The sequence below is a fragment of the Sorex araneus genome, chromosome 4 (assembly GCF_027595985.1).
Source record: "Sorex araneus isolate mSorAra2 chromosome 4, mSorAra2.pri, whole genome shotgun sequence".
NCBI lineage: Eukaryota > Metazoa > Chordata > Mammalia > Eulipotyphla > Soricidae > Sorex > Sorex araneus.
The window spans coordinates 108,741,649-108,763,229 of NC_073305.1; positions in this window are offsets into that span (position 1 = coordinate 108,741,649).

Consider the following 21,581-nt stretch of genomic DNA (forward strand, 5'->3'; position numbering starts at 1 on the left):
GTCATTGAATAAGCTGATTGAATTAGGCATGAACTCCATGTTACTTTTTTTTTAAATTGTATCACTATGAGATAGAGTTACAAAGACTTCATGTTTGAGATTCAGCCATACAGTGTTGGAACACCCATTCCTCCACCATGCACATTTTCCACCATCCACATCTCACTCTGACTCTATGGCAGACAATTTCCCCAATACTCTCTCTCTCTAATTTTGGGCATTATATTTTGCTTGAAATTTCCCACCATTCAAGCCTATATGCCAGAGGCAGATACTAGAAAATTTATTTTCCATTGCTCATTTTGAATATCATGAGAGCTTGCACACCTGTGATTGTAAATGTAAATTTCTAGATTGTAAATAGTTGGGTTCCAGGGACATCTCTGTAGGGCACTAATTTTGAGATTCAATTGGGAGTCTCTGGGCCAGGGCTATTGGTGTGTTAAGATGGCACCCAGAGGCAAATTGTGGGTGTGACAGAGAGTCTACAGGGCAGGCGGGAACCCCAGGAGAGGCAACCCAGGTACTTTGTCACCATGCGACATGCAGATTTAGCCCTGGAACCGCATATAAGGGAGGGGGAGGTCTTGCTTGTGGAAACTCTTGGTCAATGGGATTCCATCTGAAGTTAGAAGAAAAACTTCACCTGCTCCATCTGAGGTACCCCTGTGAAATTGGCCCGGTATGGGGCCCGGAGATATGTCCGGTGCTGTGGCATCTTCTGGGACTCACTGCGGGTGTCACTGGGCCAGGGCTGTTGGTGCACTACAATGGCACCCAGAGGCAAATTGGGAGTGTGACAGCCAGTCTGTTGAACGGGCAGGGACCCAGAGAGGGACAGGCCAGGTCCCTGCTGCCATGTAGCCTGGAAATTAGTCCTGGAAATCGCATACCTGAACCTTGCTTGTGGAATCTCTTGGTCACCAGCATTTCAACTGGAGTAGGCAAGGAGACACAAATATATTTTTGATTCAAAGAACTTTATGTTTTTTTCCTAAAGAACAATGATGACATTAATGGTGTCATGCAGGCATGGGCTTAAATTTGAGAAATAAGAAATACTTTGTCATTATAATTAACAGATAAATTATAAAGAAAATCTAAAAGGAAAATATTATGTGATGTCTGTAAGATGCAGACATGATGATACCGGCTGTACTTCAAATAAACCAAGCACTAAAAAAGAACTTAACTATTCAGCAATGAAAATAAAAACAACCAATAATACTACATTCTTCCAGTTGCAACACCATGCCTTTACCTATAAGGCATTATACTTGTGGAAATAAGTCAGACTGAGAAAAATTAAACTGGATGATTTCAATCATAAATGAAAGCTAAAGGAACAAAATGACTAATGATATCAATAGAACACAGGATGTAAGAAATATTGTTGATCAGAAAAAAAGATAGAAACAAACTGGATAAAATGGGCAAGATATTATAGTGAAATTGAAACTAGACTTTGAGTGCTATAACATAAATAAATGTTCATAATCTATATAATTAAACATACCTTGTTGTAAATGTATAAATATTATAAACTATAATAATAGATTAAAAATAAGTAAACTCAACGTGATTAGTGTACTAAGACTTGAAATCAGAATTTCCATATTGTTTTATAAAGTATTTTTTTTTCTTTGGTCAAATAACAGTTCATATTCTTCTTTCTAAATCACGTGTTGATAGGATCAAATTATTTCATATGAATATGATATTTCAACAGCTATATTATTTGAATATAAGTCAACAATAATTTATAAAATTATTTTATAGACAATAATACTATTACCAACACTAATACGAAGTGCAAAATATATTTAGAGAGGACCATTATATTTTGAGGACATCTTATATCAATCTGTGCTAAAAATATACATATAAATCATGATTATGCAAGAAATATTTTACTTTGGTTTTATTATTCCTGACTGTTTTACAAATAAAGGCCAAAAGATGCAAATATCAAAAGCTAACTGAGAGGGAAGGACTAGACACAATTCTAAGTCATTACTTCCTTCTACTGGCATAACTGGTTTCTTCTAATATACAAATCGCAAAGGAGTATGAGTACATTGTTTTCATATCAATTTAAGTGGAATATGAAAGGAAAATTATGTACAAACCTCTAAACCCTGAAAAAAATTTTAATGAACAAAATCTACATTTATCCAAAGGATCGTATATCATGATTAAGTAGAATTTATTCTAGGGATGTAAAGATAGTCTAGTATATGAAAATCAATTTAACCACAGCAACAAATGAATAGATAAAAATCATATGGCCATTTACAACAAATACACAGTCAATGTCAAATTTAATTGGGAAAATCCGAAAGTCTTTGCTCTGCATAGTTCATTTTAACCACTGTAACTGTGTAGAACTGTTTTACTGCAATAATCAAAGCAAGAAACATAAATCAAAGGACTGCTAATTGAAAAAGAAGTTAAACCATGACTATATGAAGATGATGGGAAATATACATAAGAAACACTAAAGACTCCATGGAAAAACTTAGAAATAATAAACCTATACAGTAAAGTAGCAAGCCTAGACATAAACACAAAATGCCTATTTCATTTTTATGTGCAAATATGAAATAGATTAGAAAGAAATAAAAATAAAGCCCTATATAAAAGTTCCAAAAACTGTTAAAAAAGAACTAGACATCATGTTAACAAGAAGATGAAAGACATACATTGAGAACTATGTTGCTATTAAAAGATATAAAAGAGGATACCATAAATAGGAAAATACTACACGTTCATGATTTAAACTTTTTAAAAATGACCATCGTACCTAAAGCATTATGTAGATTCAATGCAAATACTATTTAAAAAATCCAATGACATTCTTCAAGGATTTAGAAAAAACTTCTCACATTTGAATGATATTATAAGATGCCCCAAACAGCAAAGAAATTTTGAGAAAAGAATATGGGAGTGTCCAGAGAAACAGCATAGGTTACAATGCTTGTCTTGCACAGAGCAGACCCTAGTTTGATTCTTGACACCACATATTGTTCCCTGAGTACTTCCAGGAGTGATTTTTAAGCACAAAGCAAGAAGTAATCTCTGACCACTACTGGGTATGCCTCCTCACAGTAAGAAAAGAAAAAAAAAAGAAAATAGGAGGTATTGCAATTCCTGACTTCAAATTAAACTACAAATCTATAGTAATAAAAATGTGTGTTACTAAAATAAAGATTGGGCTGGAGCCATAGCACAGCGGGTAGGGTGTTTGCCTTGCACGCAGCCAACCCGGGTTCGATTCCTCTGTCCCTCTCACAGAGCCCCGCAAGCTACCAAGAGTATCCCACCCGCATGGCAGAGCCTGGCAAGCGACCTGTGGTGTATTGGATATGCCAACAACAGTAACGACGAGTCTCACAATGGAGATGTTACTGGTGCCCGCTCGAGCAAATCAATAAGCAACAGGGTGACAGTGACAGTGAATAAAATAAAGATTAATTCTCAGAAATAAAGATTAATTCTTAGGTCAGAATTGAGAGCCAGTGATTAACTGTTAGATTTAAAGACAGCTCATCTATGACAAAGAAGTTTGGCTCATAAAAGGTAGTAAGTAAAGCCAAACTAGATGTTGGACAATGTTATTCTGTCCTTTCTCCTCCACTGAAAGGAGCTTAGGTTTATTGAGTAATAGCTATCACAATACTCCCAAAGCACTCCCATATCCTCGGTATTCATCTTTAATTTATCCTTTGGGCTCTGCTTCCCCTATCTGTTAATTACTTTTTCCTCTAATCACACTCTGTGACTTGTAAAGTCAGATTCCTCAAAGGATTCTGGACTTTGTATTTGTGAGTGAAATATTGCTTTTCTCTTCCCTTCCCTTTATGTCCTTTGCAGTTTACTCTAGAGCAATGTCCTTCTGGTATTGGCACAGGAAGACAGTTGATGCTATGTTCTTGTTCCTTGAGAGTTAATTGATTCCAAATAATATTTCCTCCTGGGCATCTGTCATAATAACTTGACTTTAGTCTCAGTTGCCCTTAGTTTCAAACACCCCAAAAGGAGGGTCTCGGCAAAGAGACTTGGTTGGACCCAGGGTAAGCTGTAAGCTATCCTGGCATCAAAAAGGGACAGATAAATGCCATAAAACTTATAGTAGTTTAAAAGCACAGTTATGACAGACATTTATGTATCTGTCATGACCCAAAAAGAAGTAACTGGATAAAGACCCCATTGGCATTAGGAAGGACTAATCTGGCCTAAGGACTCTGGTCTAGGGGATATAGTGAGATGTTCCCAGGAAAGCCACACTTTAAACTTAATATATATCTTATTGTGTCCACACAAAATGACTAGAAAGATTATTAAGTAAATTTAAGATGAATGATTTTGACTAAGGAAAGGAGAAATACTTAGATGAATTTATGCCCTTGGGTGCATCTCCTAGCAGGATGGGATTCCTAGCTGCCCCAGAAGGAAGGCCTTTACGTATGTTGATTGTGCTAGTTTATCTATGTTTGTTACCCCCTAACCTTTGAGATTTTGCTCAAAACTAAAACTGGGAGATAGGAAGTGGGTAAGTGGATGGAGAATGGGAGAATGGGATGAGAAGAGTGTGAGTCTGGTATAGAGACAGAAATTGGAATAAATGGTGATTGATCACCAAACAACCTGGTAGCCCTGTTGTCTCCTTCATGCATCCATTGGCGGTAGCTGGCTGGGATGGAGAAGTAGCTAATGGCCACTGAATGCACGTTTTGAGTGCCCACACTTTTTAACTCACACTTGATAATCAAATGCAAAAGAAAAAAAAACACATTAAGAAAAAACATGAAACTAGATACATATCTCACACCATCCATAAAAATTTAGTCTAATTGAATGAAATACCTCAAGATAAGACCAGAGTACATAAAAATGAGGAAAACATAAGCGAAATTTCTTTAAAATATGGACCTCAGATGGGTCCTTAAAGATTTAATTCTATTGGAAAGATAACTGTCATTGTATCATGGTATCACTGTCATCCCATTGCTCATCGATTTGCTTGAGCAGGTACCAGTAACGTCTCCATTGTGAGACTTGTTACTGTTTTTGGCATATCGAATATGCCAAGGGTAGCTTGCCAGGCTCTGCCATGCGGGCGGCATACTCTTGGTAGCTTGCTGGGCTCTGTGAGAGGGATTGAGGAATTGAACCCGGATCGGCTGCATGCAAGGCAAATACCCTACTCACTGTGCTATCACTTCAACAAGATAACAAAACAAAAAATAAATTGGACTACATCAAATTAAAAACTCTTTAAATTGTAAAGGAAACTGAAGTTAAAAAATAAAAAAGAAATTCCTTTTAATGGGAGAAAATATTTTCACACAATACTTAACCAAGACGGTTAATAGCCACCATATGGAAAATACTCACAAAACTAAACAGACCACCACCATCACCATTAAAATCAACAAAAATAATTATATGAAAAAAATGGCAAGTCAAGAAAACTTCTTCACTGAAGAATTGGTTGAATAACCAGTTGTCCTATTAAAAGATATGTCATTGTTGTATTATCAGCGAAATTTAAGTAAAAGTAACAATGAGAATAGCATATATTAAAAAGACTGGGAACAACTAGTGCTGACCGGATTGTGGAAGTAAAGAACTCCCACTCGCTGTTGGTGGAATGTCATCTGATTCAGGCTCAGTGCAGAAAAATAAAAAGCTTCCTGAAAATAAAAGTAAATATAGAGCTATCCTAAGGCCTTCAAATCCACTTCTTGGGACCTCCTTCTAAAACACAAGAACATTACTTCAAATAGTTACAGCACTTTAATGCTTTTTGCAGAGCTAAGTAGAATAACTATGACATGGTAGCAATCCAAATGTCAATAGATGAAAGAAAAGAACCCTCCCAAACTTCTCTGAGGCAAAAAGCAATCAGAGACATCACCAAAAAGGAAAGAAAAGAAAAGAAAACTGCAGACATATGCTTGATGACCAATCAAGATGCAAAATTTCTACAAAAATATTAGTAAACTAAAACCAAAAATACATTAAAAAGATCATACGCTATGACCAAATAGGTGTTAATTCAGGAATGTAAGAATGCTTTAACATAGGAATGTCAATCAACTAATACACTATATCAACAAGAGAACAAGTAAAAATCATATCAACAGATGCAGAGAATACAATTGGTAAGAGACAGCACCCATTCATGTCAAAAGTCCTCAATAAAATGGGATTGAAGGAACCTTTCTCAATAGTCAAAGCCATTTACCATCAGATTACAGTATGAATCATACTCAATAGTGAAAAACTGAAAGTCTTTCCTCTAAGAATAGGCACAAAAAAAGCTGTCCACTTTCACTGCTACTACCAATATAGTACTGGAAATCTGCTGTAACAATTAGGCAAGAAAGATAGAGTAAAGACATCCAAATAAGAAAAGGAGTCAATTCTCACTGTTTGCAGAAGGCATGATACTATACCTAGAAAGAGATTTTTTAAAAGTCTACAAAAACAAACATACAAATAAACAAAAAACCTAGAAATAATAGACATATAGTAAGGTGTCAGGTTACAAAATCTACATGCAGAAATCTACGTATTTTCTACAGGCTAGTAATTAAATGAAAGGGAGAGAAAATTTATAAGAACTCTCAATTGTGACTCAGAAATCAGTCCTTGGCAATCATTTAAAAGAGATGGGGGTTTACACAAAGGAAACTATAAACCACAACTAAAATAAATACAAGATGACATGAGCAATATGTCCTCATCTCCTTTTTATGGTTTTAAAACATTAATGTTGTCAAAATGACAATCTTTCCAAAGCATTGTATAGATTCATTGCAGTCCCTACAAAAATATCCATGACACTAAAAACATTTGGAGGTCAAATTCAGTGGTGTTCATAGTTACTCCTGGCTCTGTCCTTGGAGATCAGTCCTGGCAGACTCAGGATGCTGGGGATTGAACCTGGCTCATCCACATGCAAGGCAAGTGCCATATCCACTGTACTATCACTCTGGCCTATACCCATGACATTTAAAAGGACATAGATCAAATGCCATTGACATTTTTAAGGAATAATAATACCATCCCCTTAGCCAAAATAATTCTAGAAAAAAAAGAGGATGGGAGACTTTGCTCTCCCCAACTTCAAACTATACTTTAAAGCTATGATTACATTTCCCGTTGCTCATCGATTTGCCCGAACAGGCACCAGCAACGTCTCCATTGTGAGACTTGTTTGTTACTGTTTTTAGCATATTGAATACACCACGGGTAGCTTGCCAGGCCCTGCCGTGCGGCGAGATACTCTCGGTAGTGTGGTAATAAAATAAGTGACAATCCAGAGACAAATCTTCAGATATATCATCATCATCATCATCATCATCATCACTGTTGGCGCCATGTAATTGTACCAACGGCCAATACCCAGAGACTTAAAACCAAGCTCCCAGAAGAGAGTGATGCAGAGTCTCTTGCCCTCGCGCCTGGCTGTCTTCCCCAGGGCCTCTCACAGGGGGTAGGCTCCAGCTTCTCTCCCCATCCTGAGCAGAGCTCCCACAGCCGAAGACTTCCAGAGCCTAGCCACAGCCATGCTCAAGGCCCCACTCCACATGTTCGGAGGAACCTCACCCATGTAGGAACCGACAAAGGAACCCAGGTGTGTGGGACTCGGGGCTGAGACCTCCAAGCCTGCTTGGATGAGGACTGGGCCTCTTCCACCCAGATTTCCCATTTTCAAGTAGCTACGCAGTCATACCCAAGGACTGTCCGCGGCACCGTGTAACCCTACCAATGACCAACACCCAGCAACTTCAGATATATAAACAGTTAATCTTCAACAAAGAATGGGAAAGTACAAAATTGAGAAAGGAAAAACTGGTGTTGGGAAAACTGGTTATTAACATACAAAATATAAGCTTTTAGGCCCCTTTATAGCACGATATACAAAAGTCAAATCGTAGATTAAGTACATCATTATCAGCCTGAGTTATTAGACCTGGATTATATTGAAGAAAACATAGATATAACATCTCATGAGATTGAATCTAGAGGTATTTTTTTATGATTCAGTGCCTTTGACTAAGCAAATGGAAGCAACCGGTAAACAAAATGGCCATATCAAACTAAAACCATCTTCACTGCAGAAACAACAGTGACCAGAAGTTTAGATCAGTGACATACCACAGATTGGGGAACTATTTTCCCTTGAATGATCTGCAAAAAAGGTTAACATCCAAGACATATAAAGCACTGGTAGAACTTTACAAGGGAAAACTCAACCAACCCCTCAACAAATGTATGGGGAGAAAAAAATGAATATAAATTTCCTTAAAGAAGTGTACAGGTGGCCACGTATATGGGGGGGCACATGGAGTGGGTGGAATGATCTGCATCATTTGTCATCAATCATCAAGAAAATGCAAATTCAAACAATGAGATATTGCCTCACATCAGTGAGATGGGCGAACATCACAAAGAACAAAAACAACCATTGTAGGTCTGGATGTTGGGGAAAATGTGTCCCTCTTTTGCTGCTTCTGAGAATGTTGACTGGTCCAATTTTTTAAAAAGCTATATGGAAACTTCTAAAATAATTACAAGAAAAAACATTTCATTGAGCCATTGAGCTTTTAGAAGACTAGCAATCCCATTATTTCACTTCTACCCCAAGAGCCCAAAAACTCTATTCAGAAAAGATATCTGCATTCATATGTTCATTGCAGCACTATTTACAATAGCCAAAATATAGAAACAACCCAGGTACCTAAGAACAGGTGACTGGATGAAGAAACTATGGTATATATACACAATACAATATTACTTGGTTTTTCAAAAAGCTGAAACCATGCAAATTGCTGCTTATGTGGATGAATCTGTAGTTATCATGTTGAGTGAAGTTAGAAGAGAGACAGACACAGAATGATATCTCATAGGGGGATATAAAATCCATAGTAGGGGAATAACAAATGCCCAAAGGCAACAGAAATTGAAAACTGGTCTTCAGTAGGAAGCTTACACAGGGATTTATGCATCAGGGAATAGGGAACACTGGGATAAGGGTGGAGGAAAGCTAACACTATGATAGAGGGTGTGGTGAGAATGTTTCTGTGTGAAACCCTACCATATATGCCACAACTGGACTAGGAAGTTCAAGGTATTGATGGGGAGAGATAACTTAATCTCTATTGACTCCAGAGTACAGGCACGAATCAGAAGGAGAGAGAGAGAGAGGGAGAGAGAGAGAGAGAGAGAGAGAGAGAGAGAGAGAGAGAGAGAGAGAGAGAGAGAGAGAGAAAATTGAAATTGATGTGGGTAACAAGAAGTGGATAAGATGTAATGAGGACAGGAGTCACAAACCTCAGGTACATGATTGGCGAAGTGTGGTATAGCGATATGTCCCAACCACAGTCAACAACACTGAAAGCAGAAGATCCAAACCACAATAAGCAAACTTGCAAATTTGCCAGAGATACTGGCTGGCAGGTAAGGGAAGTGGGAGGGAATTTGAGTACACATGTGAAGCGAAGTTGCCACTGAGGGTGGGTCTGGTGTTAGAACATAATGTGCCTAAAACTCAACAATGAATAACTTTGTAAATAATAGCATATTAAAAAAACTGAAAGTTAAAAATAAAATATAAATTTCAGTGTTCAAAGCATAGCAGTGAAATTTGAGTGTATCTACTTTAAGAAGATAACTTAAGGGTATACATTTTGATAGCATTTATAATGCACTAAGGAATAAAATTCTCCAACAAAAATTTGGAAAAATCAGAGTAACAGATTAACTAAAGAATGAACAGAATAAAAACAAATAGAACAATTCTATAAGCATATATGAATATTTTATTATGCATACAATTAGGAATATCAATAAGTTGGAAATTATATAAAAGTGGGAAAGAAGGAAGAAGCTTAATTGAGAAAATTAATTTTATAGTTGAAATAGTTATAATTAAATATCCATTTATATATTTTTATTTTTATATATATTTTTATTTTATGCAGTCCATTATATTATTTGTCATTATTCTAAATGTCTTGTACTTTTGTTTATGCCCTCTTTTAGACATTGAAATTATTAATTTTATACAAAAAAACTTTAAAACTAATTAGAGAAGCGTTTAAATGCATTCTGTCTGTTTTTATATCATGACTTATTAGACCAAATTATGAATGTAAGTACTTTTAATGTATCTTCTAAGCCATCTAATCTAAATAAATATCAAGGTCTAAGCAGAAGAATTGTCATTACTCAAGGACACTGTCTTTTTCTGTAAAAATCAAATAACTGAAAGTTATCTGAATAAAAGTTCAGTTCTAACAGACTCAAAAGACAAACTTTACCTTTCTCTTCTGCACTGCATATCACAAAATATAGTTGAAAAAACATCACATAAGTGAAATATCTGAATTCATATATTCCTCATTGCTAATAAGAGATTATGATGTATGTATAGATCCAAGAAATCAGACATTGGGATTACTTCTAAAATATAGAATGAATGAAGTAGTTGTGAGTAAGAAAATGTCATTGGTGTAATGTTAAGACTCACTAGAAGTGTCATATATTTTACTTAGTTCTTTTAGTTTTTCTATAAAATAATCAAAATGTCTTAATGTAGCTGAAAATGATTCTTGCAATCCTGGCAGTTAAAAACTATCATTTGAAGCCAGAAAAATATCATAATGATTTAGGGTACTTGCTTTGCTGGTGACCAGGTACGATCTCCAGGACCCCTTTTGTTCCCCCTAAACCCCCCCAGGAGTGATCCCTAAGTGCAGAGTTAGGAGTAAGCCCTGAGCATATTATTATTAGATAATATGAATTTTCTTTTTATTTATCATTGAATCACCATGAGATACACAGTTACAAAGTTGTTCCTGATTGGGTTTCAGCATTACTCCAACACCTGTTCTTTCACCAGTATACATCCCTTCCCAGTGAACATGGGAAATCATTACCAATATCCCCAGGATATTAGAAATTTTCAATAAACTGTGAATAGAAGGAATATATTTAGGTAAATGTTACGTCTGACCAACACACAGCACACATAGTACTTAACAGTGAAAGTCTCAAACTTTTCCTGTGCAGTCAGATGTGGGAGAGCATTTCAACTTAAGGCTGGAATCTTTTTCGTATATGCCAACTAAATGTGAAAGCACAAGGCACACCTACATATCTTAGTACATACTAATTAGTTAATGTTTGATATTGTTTCACTGGAGATTCTTACACAAATATTCTGGAAGTATAATTTAGCATCAAATGGAAAAATGTTTACTACCATCTTGACAAACTGAGTAGTCTATTATCAATAGGAATTTATATATATATTTGATTCTTGTAGCTCCATTAAAGAGTAGCACTGTAGCACTGTCCTCCCATTGTTCATCAATTTACTCGAGCAGGCACCAGTAACGTCTCCAATGTGAGACTTATTGTTACTGTTTTTGGTATATCAAATACTCCGTGGGTAGCTTGCCAGGCTCTGCCATGTGGTTGGGATACTCTTGATAGCTTGCTGGGCTCTCAGAGAGGGACAGAGAAATCAAACCTGGGATGGCCGCATGCAAGGCAAATGCCCTACCCGCTATGCTATTGTATTTAATAATTTTCATAGTATTATTCATAATAGAAAAATTACAAATTGCCCTAATTTCCTAAATAGAATATGACTAAATAAGATTACATTTTTATAGTAAAATTATAGATGACTAAAAGTTGACATACATACCTATGTTAAAACTGTTAAGAAAGGTTCTTGAGATAAAAGATGAAGTGCAAATAAATACTTTGTTGATTTTGCTGATTCAGTCCTTGGTTTGAATGGTTTTATAGGTTTCTGTTTTGTTGTGAACTTTATAGCTTATACATAAATACTGCATACTTTCTTTCCATAGATTAATTTTATCTTGAAACACTTAAAATGTAACTTACCTTTATATTTCCTTTCCGTAAGAAATATAGAACATAATATTCCCTTTAAATATAGTTGATAAACCATAGGATGTAGGAATAAAAACAGATTTTAACTATTTACAGAGGTACATAAAATACTTCAAGATTCTTAGGAAAAGCAAGGCAAAGTTGTGTAGAACAATAAAATGTTTGGTAAAGAACAAAGCTCAAGTTAGGACATAATAAAAAGTTTATGACAGAGAAATTTTGAGAAATTATTGAATTATCCTAATCAGATCTCATTTCACTTAGAGGTAAAGAGCTGTAGATTTCATTGTATGTATGATCTTAAAATCTCTTTCTAAAGACAGGAATACTAAGATCAAAATATGAAAGTATCATTAAAACATGAAACAGAACACATGGATTTTAAATATTTGGCTGCTACCCATGGTAAGAATTACAAGTAACAAAACCAGAACTTACTTTATGTGCTTCATAATGCATGAAAATCTACATAATCATATTAATCTGGGATTCTCTTGGTAATAGACAAGTTAAAGCAAAACTCTAGTGTCAGAGATGGTGAATGTGTGGGTGAGTCCCTTGTATGAGCTTGTGTTAAGTATGTGTTAGGGTCTAAAATAATGAAGTCTGTAGTCAAGAAAAATTGTGAAGCAATAACCTATATCTTCTTTTGTATCAGAGGCGACATTTTTACTGATCTCAAAAGGCAAATGCTTTGTTGAAGTCAAATTATATTGATTCTGTGACTGTATTCTTAATTGGAGTGATCTTGAATGAACCTGTTCTATGAACCGAAAACTATAATGAGCCTGACAGATCAAAATATATGTATTTAAAAATATGAAGCAGAATTTATTTATAAAGCCTGAAAAACCAAATTTTAATTCATAACACATCTTTTTTTCAAATGGAAGCCATTTGAATTTTGATGCTTGACAATGATCAAATAAAGTTTCAAGTTACTTAACTGTTTATACTTGGTTTCAGGTAAAGTAAAATTCCCAACACCAAGATATCAATTACCTAATTTTTATTTTAGGTTGACAAAAGAAAAAGAAAACTATTGTTAGGAGTGCAATTTGTTGAAGGTTTGTAAATGAATAATGTTCAACTGATAATAAAGAGCAAAATGTTTTATTAGAAGAAAAAATTTCTTTTGAGTGTGTTACCAAATATGTGATCAGTTTACAAAAAAACTCAGCTAAGCCAAAGAAAGAACCATATTATACTCTAAAAATATGCTTCTCCCACAAATTACATAGCACAGGGCATACTCATCACCGTCCAGCCCCCCTTACTGCACCATGCAGTAATTAAGAGCCCTACGATAGAGCCAGACTAGGCAACTACAAACCATGACTCAAGATACAAGTTACCAATTCCTCTGTGACGTAGTTTCCCTTATGAAAATAAAAAGTAATAAAATAATAATTAATAAATTGGTGTGAGAATTTATGAAAAAAATACATGATAGAAAAAATCAATCAATAGTTGCTTCTCAAATATTTTCATGGTATTATAACAGAAAACAGATAATTTGTCAAACAACATTAGATATTATTATACTTTTTTCTTTCTGGGTCAAACCCAGTGATACAGGGGTTACTCCTGGATCATGCACTCAGAAATTACTCATGGCGGTGCTCAGGGGACCCTATGGGATGATGGGAATTGAACCAGGGTCAGCTGCGTGGAAAGCAAACGCACTACCCACTGTGCTATCGCTCCAGCCCCCTAATAGCATTAAATATTATTTTTGAAACATCATTAATATGATTTTTGTTCTTCTGGCCTCACCTAGCAGTGCTCAGGCCTTACTCTTGACTGTGCTCAGGGATCACCCCAAGAAGACTGAGGGAAACACAGGATGCAGGGGATTGAACAGTGATAGTCTGATTGCAAGGAAAGCTCCCTACCCTCTGAACTATCTCATCATCCCTGAATATTTTTCAATATCAGCAGACTCAGTCCTTTTATTATTTTTTTTTTTTTTGCTTTTTGGGTCACACCCGGCGATGCTCAGGGATTTGCACTCAGGAATAATTCCTGGCGTTGCTCGGGAGACTATATGGTATGCTGGGAATCGAACCCAGGTCTGCCTCATGGAAGGCAAATGCCCTACCCGCTGTGCTATCACTCCAGCCACTGAGACTCAGTACTTTTATTGCTGCACTTAGTCCTTGTCCTGTGTTAAGTACTTAAATAATTAGAGAATAAGCACTGGAGGATATTGTTCACCTGTTCACCAGTTTTTGCATTGAATGGCATTTTTTCCTTCCTTCCTTCCTTCCTTCCTTCCTTCCTTCCTTCCTTCCTTCCTTCCTTCCTTCCTTCCTTCCTTCCTTCCTTCCTTCCTTCCTTCCTTCCTTCTTTCCTTCCTTCCTTCGTCCTTTCCTTCCTTCCATCCTTCCTTCTTCCCACTTTCTTCCTTCCCTACTTCCCCCTTTTCCTCTTTCTCTCCTTCTCTCCCTCCTTCCCGCCTTTTCTCCTTTCTTCCTTCTTCCCTCCTTCCTTCCTTCTTTCCTTCCTCTTTCTCTCTTTCTTCTTTTCTCACAGAGGCTGTGCTCAGGACTTATTTTGGATTTTTGCTTAGGGATCACTCTGAATGAGGTTCAGGAGATATGTGGTGCCAGGGATTGAACCCAGATAAACGGTGTGCAATGAAAACTTGCACCAGCTGTACTATATTTCTGCCACAGTTTTGTTTTTTTTTAGGTCATTATCAGGAGTGTTCAGGGCTTACTTCTGGCTCTGTGGTATGGGATAACTAGGAGTGGGTCTTGGGGTGCTATATGGAGTGCCTGGAATCAAACCTGGGTTGGCTACATGCAAGGCTAGTGTCTTACTTGCTGTACTATTTCACAGTCCCTTTGAAGGTCTTATTTATCAGTCTATTAATATTGATCACCGTCACTGTCACTGTCATTCCATTGCTCATCGATTTGTTCGAGCAGGCACCAGTAATGTCTCCATTGTGAGACTAGTTGTTACTGTTTTTGGCATACTGAATACTCCACAGGTAGCTTGCCAGGCTCTGCCGTGCGGGCGAGATACTCTCCGTAGCTTGCCAGGCTCTCTGAGAGGAGCGGAGAAATCAAACCCAGGTTGGCTGTGCAAGGCAAACGCCCTACCCACTGTACTATCGCTCCAGCCCTAATATTGATCATGAAGAAAAAAATATTAGAGCTTGTGGTAGGGAAGCTTGTGGTAGGGAAGAATTTAAATATAAATACAATGCATAAATGGTGCAAATATGTCCTAATTGTTCGCATAGTATAATGTCTGTGAATCACAGTGATAAACTATAATGAGTTTTTGGGAACTGGAGAAAACAACAGAGTCCTTATCTTGTATGTGATTGACTTGTGTGTGATCCCTGGCACTCCACATGACCCCCAAGCCCAGAAGAAGTGATCCCTGAGTGTAGACAAGGAATAAGACTGGGACACAGAAAGGTGTAGACTCCAAACAAAAACAATATAATATGCTGCTGAAAAATTCAATAAAGTCTATACAAGGGTCATTGTATTCTGTTTAGAAAACAAAATGTTCCAGCTCTCATGAAACTTGTAGATACAGGTGACTATCCAAGCAATCACAAGACTACTATTTGAAAAATAAAAGGTAATCTTTTTTTTTAAAATCCACTAAAAGGGGAAAGGAGTTAGTAGTTTCTCTGGCATTATCTAGTCTCTCACTAGGGAAGCAAATTATTTTATTCACAGACTTATTTGAGATACATTAGTTTGTGGTGGTGTTGAGTCAAAAGTAAAAATCCATTTTTCTTAATATTCTGGGCAGCACACTACCTATAAAACAGAGAACAGTTGCTTTCGAGGAAAATGCTTTGCAGTTATTTGATAGAATTTGAAATTCTTTTTTACTGGAATTATATATTCCAAAAGTTAAAAGAGAATATTTAATTTTCTTTTTTTCTCATTAGAGGTTATTCTAAATTATTTAATGAATGATACCAATTTACAATATAGTTAATAAAGCCTTTGAATGCTTCTGTAAAATGTATGTGTAATATTCTATCATAAAGAATAATTTATTCCGGAAGTTTGAGTGAGTATGGGAAGTCATAAACTCACTTTTTATTCCACTTAGAATATACCATATAAAAGTGTATAAAATTAAATCTATGTGGTATTAAAAAGGAGTATCTATACTGAATTTCTATTTTTGTAATGATTTTAATAGTATATTTTGCTGGATTAAATGTTAGTACAAAGTGTGCTTATTAACTATGATTACTTGTACTATTTCCTGAGGTTAAGCCAGTATTTTTGAAAGGATTTGGTCACTGTACATATTGAACTCAATGTTTGTTCACTTTTAAACAAGTTTTTATTGCTCAATATTTAAAAAGCAATTGCACATAAATATCATGCTTTTCCCCTTTCTTCTTCGAAGTCACCAACTGGGGTGGAGATGGGAGGAGGATTTAAAGCTGTTCCCAGAAAACACACTAAATATTATGGATAGAGCATGGATTGACTTTTACATCCTAAAAAACTGAAAAGTACCTTCTCAAATTTGCAGTAGGCCATGAAATAATTATGTTGTGTGCAAAATAGCACTTTTCACTTTTCACTTTTGATCAACACTCAGTTTTCAGTAGATCATTTAGAGAGGATCAGCATTCTTTGGAAACTAAAAACACACCACAGGTTCAGGCAGCATGGCCTGATGGGAAAAGAATGCAGCTCACAAAGGTGGTCTTTGTGCGAGGTGACGACATGCTGGTATCTGTTACAGAACTGGCAGGCTGACCCGTTTCCCCTAGTGTCTGCTCCTGAAATACTAAACTCATCTGTGTTGCAAAGCACGATTCAAAGAAACAAATAGGCTTTTAAAGCACCCAACTTGCAGCTCAACAAGGATTGATTTCACACATTTAGGTGAAACTCTTTAAGAAAGGAGCTTGATGTTATACAGTGAGTTGGTTTTAGTGAAGGATCTTTCAGATTGTTATGGATCTATTAACAAGGTTGAACTAACTTTCAAAGTAATAATTGGATTATTAGGGACACTGGCAATTTCCAGAACTGCATTTAGTGAGTGCTTTTGTGCATTACTCCTCCACAAATATTGTTTTTGTTAACAGCAACAACACACAACACTTTACAGTTTGTGTTCTTTAGTACTATTTTGAAACGGAGTCATTCTGAAGTTCTCTGCTACTTACAATGCTGAATTCGCCTTTCCACTTCAGCTTCATAGAATAGGCAGCTGAACAGTTTTAGCGCCGAAGTAAAATGAAATCTTCACATCTGATTTTAAATATATGCCTATATCCAAGTGCTAGATAAACTGGATTTCTGGATCTTTCATTGGTAATTAGTGCATAAGGTATCATTTGAATTCCTTTTGTCAATTAAAATGTTTATGTTTTTAATTTGATTTTAAATATTTGAAGAAGAAGAAGATGGTTGGACTTATGAATGAACAGTTTGATACTCTTCATGTTTCTGGAGTGAGCAGATGCCATTGGACTACACTAGCACATTATAGGGATGAATAGAGACGTTACTGGCACCCACTTGAGCAAATTGATGAGCAGCGGAATGACAAGTGATACAAGTGATTAAAAAATCACTGTATCACTGTCATCCTGTTGCTCATAAATTTGCTCAAGCGGGCACCAGTAATGTCTCCATTGTGAGACTTGTTACTGTTTTTGGCATATAGAATACGCCATTGGTAGCTGTCCAGGCTCTGTCATTCGGGTGGGATACTCTTTGTAGCACAGCTGGTAGGACGTTTGCCTTGCACACAGCCGACCCAGGTTCGATTCCTCTGCCCCTCTTGGAGAGTCTGGCAAGCTACCGAATAAAAAATATGACTTTTTAAATGTTTATAATGATTTAATTCAGTTGAGATACATTTACATTGATATTTTAAAAATTGCTTTTCTTGCTGTTTTATTATATTTAAAGCAATTATTCTGCTAATTGATGTTTACATGTGTGTGTATTTATATAAATTGTTCCATTCATCATTTTTTAATTTTAAATTTCCAACGTTGAAGTAATCTAATAATTGTCTCTTCTTCTGATCTATTTTGCCTTTGCTAATCTCTTTAAGCCTCTTCTATGTTTTCTAGGAATGACGAAATCAAATATAATTTTAAAAGCTGAACTGCACACCATTGTATGCATCTTCTTTTACTACATCTTCTTTATAAGATTATATATCAATGAATGGTCAGGCTATTTCTATATATGTCTCCATTTCCTCATGTCTTCCTTTATCTCTTAAAGTAATGTTTTGCAGTTTTTTCGTGCAGGTCTTTCACCTCTTTAGACAAGCTAATTCTGAGGTACTTGATTTTCTAAGGTTGCGGACAATTTTGAGCTCCAGCATGTGTCACTTTTGTTCCTTACTAAACCCTCAGTGGTGAGTAACTTACCCACAGATGGCAGAATAGAAAGACAGATTTTATGACTTTAAGTCTCCATCCTTTTCTCTTTCAAACTTCCTTTCATATTTAATAGCAAACTTTAATTTTAAGAATGCACTATGCTTGGCCAGAGATACAGCTCACTTGGTGGAGCACAAGCTTTGCCTACATGAGACTCAGAATTATCCTCCAATACCCCATGGTCACCAGGAACTGCTGCCAAAAGTAAGTCCTGAGAGAGAGCCAAGAACTACCCTGATCACTATTAATGAGCTCCAGAAAACAAACTAGAAAGACAAAGCACTGTATATTTAATTAGATGTCAGGTGTGACTGTCATGTTTGAATTGTGTTCATGAGAGAAAATTATTGATAATATTATCATCACTGTATCACTGTAATCCCATTGTTCATCGATTTACTTATGCAGGCACCAGTAATGTCTCTATTACACTCAGCTACGAGATTTTAGCAGCCTCTCTTTACTCGTCTTTCCCAATGATTGGAGGCTTTTTCAGGGTCAGGGGAATGAGACCTATCATTACTGTTTTTGGCATATTGAATACGTCATGGGTGGCTTGCTATGCTCTGCCGTGCGGGCAGGATACTCTCGGTAGCTTGCCGGGCTCTCCGAGAGGTATGTATATATCTGTTACTGTATTTGGGATATGAATACATCACGGGGAGCTTGCCAGCCTCTCTTGTGCGGGGAATTGACTCTTGATTGCTTGTCAGGTTCTCCAAGAGGGAGAACTAGGCTATTAGATGTCTCACGGCCGTGATGCGGAAGCTTCCTGGGAGCTTGGCTTTATAGTCTCTGCATGTTGCCTGTTGATGGAATTACACGGCTCTGGGGGTGGGGGGGTGTAGTTTCTGGGTGTGACTGCTTAGCTACTGGAAAATGGGGGATCTGGTTGGAAGAGGCCTAGTCCCAATCCGAGCAACCTTGGAGATCTTGGCCCTGGTCCTGGATACCTGGGTTCCTCTGCCAGTTCCTTTATGCGTGAGGCTCATCCAAACATGAGGAGAGTGGCCTTCAGCATGGCTGTGGCTGGGTTATGGAGGTTTTCAAGAAAATATTATAAATCAAAAAAATTAAATTAATTAAAAAATAGATATCAGTGAAAGGATTTACAAATTTTTCTCCATGATACATTTACCCATATGGAGACTTTTCCTCTGATCTTACTCATGAAATCATTTATTTTCAAAACTAATTATAGGTACATATATTTAAACATTTGGAGATGTCCATTCCATTGAGAGCAAATGGAACATCAAGAACTAGTCTGTTTCTCATGAACATTGTCTTCATGAGATTCAACTGCAGTCCGACCTTTCCAACTCACTGTCAAAGTCGGCCAGCACTCGTGCTGCTTGGCTAATATTTGGTGTTATTAGAATGATGTCATCAGCGAAGGAGAGGTGGTATAGTGGCCGATCATCTATCTTCACTCCTATTCCTTCCCATTCCAGTCATCGCATGACATTCTCAAGTGCGACACTGAAGAGTTTGATTGAAATGGCATCACCCTGCCAAGCTCCTCTCTTTATGTCAATGATCACTTCCTTGTAGAATGGTGAGATCCTGGTGTTGAATCCGTAATACAGCTTATGGAGGATCCTGATGTACTGAGTTTGAACATCTCTGAATGCACCAGTTATGTGTACTTAGGTCGAGAACTCAACATGACGAATGATCTGGCACCTGAGCTGGGCAGGAGGAAGAGAGCGGCATGGAACGCCTTTAAGAGCATAGAAGAAGTCATTAAGAGAACGAAGAAGCTCTGGCTCTGGCCGCATCTTTTCGACTCCAATGTTCTTCCTGCACTAACATATGACTCAGAGACCGGGGCCCTACGAAAACAGGATGAGAACTCTATTCGGGTCTCCCAAGAAGAATCGAAAGAGCTATGCTTGGAGTATCACATTTCACTCAGGTGAGAAAAGGAATCCAGAGTTCTGACCTCCATTGACAATTGAGGGTCAGGGACTCTGCTTTGTTTGCCAAGGCGTCGAAAATCAGATAGGTCAGACACATAATACAACTTGGAGACAACCGCTAGACTAGAACTGTTACTGACTGGATTCCACTGACGTCAAAAGAACACCTGGCTGCCCACCTACGAGATGGTCAGACTTCTTCATCAAGACCCTGAATGAACGGTTTGAGGCTCTTTGTGTTCCTGGAGCGATCAGATGCCATTGGGCTACACTAGCATGTGGACAGGAACAAATGGAAACATTCATGGCACCAGATCAAGCAAATCGATGAGTAATGAAATAACAAGTGATACAAGTGATATATTATGCATTAAAAATGAAATACATTTTTAGATAGACTAAAGCAAATGAAAATATCAATGGTGAAAAATGTCAGTTTGAGGGTATAATAACTTTAAGTGACTAAAATTAAAAATAGCTATTATATTTTTTCTGTGATTTATTCAGTAATGAATAATGTAATAAACATCAAAGAAAATTATGACTATTACATTAACCTCTAATTATAATATTCTACATGTACTTATATTTTTCTGGGCTGGAGCAATAGCACAGCGGTTGGGCGTTCACCTTTCATGCGGCCAACCCGAGTTAGATTCCTCAGCCCCTCTCGGAGAGCCCGGCAAGGTACTGAGAGTATCAAGCCCGAGAGGCAGAGCCTGGCAAGCTACCAGTGCATATTGGATATGCCAAAAACAGTAGCAATAAGTCTCTCAATGAGAGGAGATGTTACTAGTGCCCGCTCAAACAAATCAATGAGCAATGGGATGACAGTGATTTAATTTTTCTAAACTTTATTATATAGTTATACTTGTGCTTAAACATTGAAGACATTGTTTACACTTCCATGACATTCTACTTTTATTATTTACTAGTATACATATATTATTATCAGTAAATAATAAATATATATTATCAGTAGATAATAATAAATGTATATACAGCAATACTCAGGGCTTACTCTTGGTTCTGTGCTCTGGGATCACTACTGGCTGGCTCAGGAGATCATATGGGGTGCAAAGGTTTGGACCTGGGTGGCCACATGCAATGTAAATATCCTAACTGCTGTTGATTTTATTTTGCATACATACAAATAGCTTTCAAAATTCCTTTTGAATGACTTTTGTGTACAAGAAATATAAATTGTAGATTTTATTGGCTAATGGCTTATGGTAAATCTCAAATGTGGGTACCATAAATATTCTGATCTTTTATAGTTTGAAACTTCCTGTAAAGCTATTTATTCATAGAAT